Genomic DNA, 5,388 nt, shown 5'->3' with positions numbered 1-5,388 from the left:
CTGATACTCGGTTCTCCATGTTTGGGGCTTTTTGTTGGAAACCAGGTGGCCCTATGGCCTTTTGTGTACCTTGGTTACTCCACGAGAAATTGGGATGACTCTTCCAACCTGGATTGTAGTTATTGCTATATGGGATTCCTTGATTCCTCATGCCATTACCCACAACATTGACATTCTCAACCGAAGATGTATCACCAATAGAGATCGGGCAATCCGCGGGAGCATGTCCTCCACCACGCTTGTGCAAGTAGTCATAGCCACCACTATATTCGAAGTTAGGAGATCTAACTTCTTACTCAATGATTCCACTTAAGCCACCAATAAGGTTACTGCATTTATCTCATGGAGGCCGGCCAACTTTTTCTTCTCCCTGGCATTCCATTGGTAGCTGTTTAACCACATTTCTTCAATTAATTGATGGGCCTCATCGGGGGTCTTGCTACCTAAGGTACCTCCTCCTACCGCATCCAAGAGGCCATCTACTCAGATTCAGACCATTATAAAAGGTCTTCACAATCATCCACTCTGGGAATCCGTGTTGCGTGTATTTTCTCAGGAGCTCCTTGAACCTTTCCTATGTCTCAAACAGAGACTCCAATTCCAACTGTACAAAGGACGAGATCTCATTCCTAAGCTTTGCGGATTTTTCGGGAGGGAAATATCGGGCAAGAAAAGCTTCTACCATCTCCTCCCATGTTGTAATCGAGGCTCTAGGTAATGAGTGTAGCCACTATTTCGCTCTCCCCTTCAAGGAAAATAGGAAGGCTCTCAACTTGAGGGCATCATCCGTCACCCTGTTTACCTTCAACATATCACACACCTCAATAAAGTTCTCTATATGACTGTTTGGATCCTCATTGGCCAAACCATTCAACTATGCGGATTGCTGCAACATGTGGATGAATATCGGCTTCAGCTCAAAGTTCTGAGGTGTAATCGGGGAACGCACAATGCTCAATTGTATCCCCAATACTGAAGGTTTGGCATAATCAGATAATGTCTATTGTTGCTCATTCTGTTCTGCCATGTTTTCAGATTCTTCTACTTCCAAATCAGCTAGATTAGACTATTCTTGCACAGGTTCTTTCCCTTTTCTTCTCAGTGTACGTTCAAGCTCAGGATCTCCTTCAATCAGTATTGAGGGGTTCCCTCTGGTCATAACCTAGAGCTGCACCCAAAAAAAAAAGAAAAAGAAATCAGAACGATGACAGATTAAAAAAATATGAAATAGAATAAATAAATGAATAGCTAAGAAAACAAAGTGCAAAATATCTCTAAATGCCTACTCCCCGGTGACACGTTTGTATATGCGTGTAAATCATAAGTGCATTGGTGGCAAAATAATAATCCTAGATGAGTGGGTATCGTATCCACAGATGGTAGGGAATAAAGACACTTGAGTTGTTTCTTAACTAATGTGGAAGATGAATAGTGACAAGTGTGCCAAATTATGAAATAACACAAATAAAAACAACAAGATAAAAGGCACAAGTAAAGGACAAGGTACGACAATCGATAAAGATGGGTACCCAGATATTAATCAACCTAGGACAATCGTTTCAAGTATAAGAACCATCTATTATACTTCCTAATTGATGCAACAATGAGTCATGGAAATCCATAATTACATGATCCCAAATCTAAGGTCAACCATGTCTAACTCTATACATGTGCCGGAGGAAAGATTGAATAACCTCTCAACCTCGCACTTGCATAGAATTGCAATGAGCTCTAGGGATTCCAAATGATAAACACTCTTCTTATGTATAGACCTAACACTTTGGTCCAGGTAAAAGATCTCTAGCCAGAATTAAGCCCTAGGTGTTAAACTCACTTTAACGCTTCACTCCGTTGCACTCACAACAAAGCCCCAGCGGCAGGTCATCCCTTAGCCAATTCACTCAACTATGGCCGCAAAGATCTCTTGGAACATGGAAGTAGGATAGATCACACCTGCGGAGAAATGGGACACTCCGCTACCTCTCAACTCACCCTCTCCCCTCTCCAATCTAGCTTTGTCTAACTCTTATGGTGTATCACTCACTCACAAGAGTTACCAAGAAGAACTCTCAACCCTAGTGTTACTCAAGGGGAGTATTCATACAATCAAGTCTCCAAGATTGGAACTCATAATAAACATCAATTAATTGAAAGCATAATAAAGAGGTTTAATGAAACGAATACATCCTAGGGTTCATAAATACCCAAGTACCCACTAGAGGTTTAGCACTCCATGGAGCTAGATACAAATAATGAAATCGAATGTAAAAACAAAGCATCCATAGAAAACCTCCTCGCTAGTCATGGTGATGGTGTTGTGGAGAGTCCTCTACTCATCGCAGGGGTCCCTTTGTCTAGCATAGGATACACCTATCTCACTTCCAGATCTTCTCAAGAACAAATCATAGCCATTTTAAAAGAAATCGAGGTGTATTATCCATTTTAATTGCAAGTAATCAGCTAGATTCAAAGGAAGTCGGTAACGAGAGAAAATAAAGGGTTACCGACGAGTTGAAGCTAAACACCCCTATAATCCACACAATGCCCAATCAATCAATTCAAAGACAACAATAGGAGGACAGGAGAATGTCGGAAAATGTTCTTTGGGTAGCTTAGGGTTAGCTTAAGAACAATGTGTGACCAATGTATTGGGAGAGCAGACAGTCTTTTAATTCCTAGAGATACACACGGGCGTGTGCGAATCACCCACGCCAGTGCGCCCTCGAAATGATGGTCTCACAGGGGCAAATGCATGCCCCTGTGGCTTCGCCGGATATCCGAGAAAAAATTGCTAAGAGTTCTACACGCCCGTGCGAAATTTCCGCACGGCCGTGGGTATTCACAGGCCCAGCTCACAGAGGCACCCACACGCCCCTATGTCTTCTTGGGATGAAGAGGGCTCCTCTACAGAGTTTACACGGGCATGTGGAAATTACCCATGCCCGTGTACATTTCACAAGGTCGCCCACAGGGGCGAGTTCACGTCCCTGTGTGCTCTCGGGATAATCGGCCAAACTCTGCAGGAATTCACACGCCCGTGCAGAAATTACCCACGGGCGTGCGATATTTGCATGGTCATTCATAGGGGCAGCCGCACGCCCCTGTACCTTCTCTGGATGAGCTCGCAATACAAATCCACAGGCGTACAGAAATTCTAAACGGCGTGCATTTTCACTAGATACCTTAGAAAAACCTGCAGGCTCTGCAGAAAGTTTCTAAACATGTTTACACACTCAGAGCCTGCCCTACTATGCAAGTTTTACCAGTGAAAAACATGGAATAAAGCTCAAACGACACAACTTCGCCAGTTAACAAGTTATTCATGAAAACACAAAGCTCGCAAGAAGATCTCAGCAAAAGCATCTAAACATCAAGACACCAACACTTAACAAGTTATTCATGAAAACAAACTAAACTAGAAGATAAGAAACAATAAAAACTTGGGTTGCCTCCCAAGAAGGGCTTGTTTAGTGTCACATAGCTTGACGTACCTTGCCTTACCTCACGGGGGTTCATGGAGGAAAAATACTTCTCTATTGTCACTACAAATCTCTCCGCCATAGTATGGTTTCAACCTATGTCCATTCACCTTGAATGTGCCCTTCTCTGGATTGTTAATTTCAATAGCTCAATGAGGTGAAACTGTGGTTATGGTATACGGACCCGACCACGTTGATTTGAGTTTCCCTGGGAATAAACGTAGGCGAGATTTGAATAATAACACCTAATCACCTGCTTTGAAGTCCTTAGAAGTCTTAATATGCTTGTCTTGCCACTTCCGAATTCTTTCCTTATATATCCTTGTGTTCTCATATGCCTTCATCCTCCATTCATCTAACTCGTTAATCAACCGCTACCAGAATGTATTGATTGCCATTGGATTTTAGAAATGGTCACATGAAATCAATTCCCCATACATAAAACAACTCGCAAAATTGCATAGGATTATGAGGCATCTCGTCTCTTCGTGAAAAGTTTCTAGCCCGTTGACAACTATCACATCGTAAAACGAATTGATGAAAATCTTGGAATAAGGTCAACCAATAGAACCCAACGGCTAAAACCTTCTATGCAGTTCGACTTGATGCACAATGCCCCCCTACTTGGCCTGAATGACAATGCGCAATGATATTCCAACCTTCCTTCCTAGAAACACACCTTCGCACCACCTGATCTGCACAAATACGGAACATGTAAGGACCTTCCCAGAAAAAATTCTTAATGTCACTGAAAAATTTCATCTTCTGTTGAAAGCTTAAACACTGCTTTAATACCCTTCCTGATAGATAATTCGCAAAATTTGCGAACCATGGAGTATCTCTTGATTCTGAATTTTATACCGCATACAGATGCTCTTTAGGGAAGAAATCATTAATTTACTTGCTTGCCGGTTCTTGCCCCTCACAATCTTCTAATCCTGACAGATGATTTGCAACCACATTCTCTGTCCCCTTTTTATCATTTATTTCCATATCAAATTCTTGCAACAACAATATCCACCGAATGAATCTCGGCTTCGCATCTACCTTGTTCATGAGATAACGGAGTGCAGAATGATCTGTGAACACTGTGACATTAGATAGGATAAGATATGGTCTGAATTTATCAAAAGAAATTGCTTATTTCTCCTCTGACACAAGACCGCTCCCACTGCATAATCACTAGCATCACATATTACATCGAACGGCTCATCCCACTTCGGTGTTATCAGGATTGGTGCTTGCACTAACTTTTCTTTCACCACATTAAATGCATTCAGACAGTTGTTTCCGAAATCAAAAGGAGTATCCTTCTCCAAGAGTTTCATGAACGGTTGGGAGATCTTTGAAAAGTCTTAATGAACCTTCTGTAAAAACCTGCATGACCCAAGAAACTGCGGATCCCTTTCACATTTGTAGGTGGAGGAAGCTTTTCAATTACCTCAATCTTCGCCTTATCCACTTCCATACCTGCCTGGGAAATCTCATGTCCAAGGGCAATACCTTCTTGCACCATAAAGTGACACTTTTCCCAGTCGAGGATAAGATTCGTCTCTTCACATCTTACTAATACTCTTTCCAAATTATTTAAGCAAGCATCGAAAGAGTCCCCGAACACTGAAAAATCATCCATGAAAACATCCAAAATATCTTCGAGAAAGTCATCAAAAATGGCCGTCATGCAGCGCTGGAATGTTGCAGGGGGGCGTCACACAACCCGAAAGGCGTTCTTCTATAAGCAAAAGTACCATAAGGGCAAGTAAATGTGGTTTTCTCCTGATCTTCTAGGGCTATTGGGATTTGAAAATATCCCAACATGCCATCAAGGAAGCAGTAGAAATGACGCCCCGCTAGTCGTTCCAACATTTGGTCAATAAATGGCAAAGGAAAATGATCTTTCCGAGTGACG

General features: G+C 42.1%; 1 non-coding gene across 1 annotated transcript; it reads left to right on the top strand.

Annotated features, from left to right (window-relative positions):
• The first annotated feature begins 530 nt into the window (after positions 1-530).
• Positions 531-637, top strand: LOC120269735. Its single transcript, XR_005539374.1, has one exon. It is a non-coding gene; the product is annotated as a small nucleolar RNA R71 (small nucleolar RNA).
• Positions 638-5,388: the final 4,751 nt, after the last annotated feature.

This window comes from Dioscorea cayenensis, chromosome 9, assembly GCF_009730915.1.
Source record: "Dioscorea cayenensis subsp. rotundata cultivar TDr96_F1 chromosome 9, TDr96_F1_v2_PseudoChromosome.rev07_lg8_w22 25.fasta, whole genome shotgun sequence".
NCBI lineage: Eukaryota > Viridiplantae > Streptophyta > Magnoliopsida > Dioscoreales > Dioscoreaceae > Dioscorea > Dioscorea cayenensis.
Note: the sequence above shows the minus strand (reverse complement) of the source record. Positions and strands in the feature narration are given on the sequence as shown.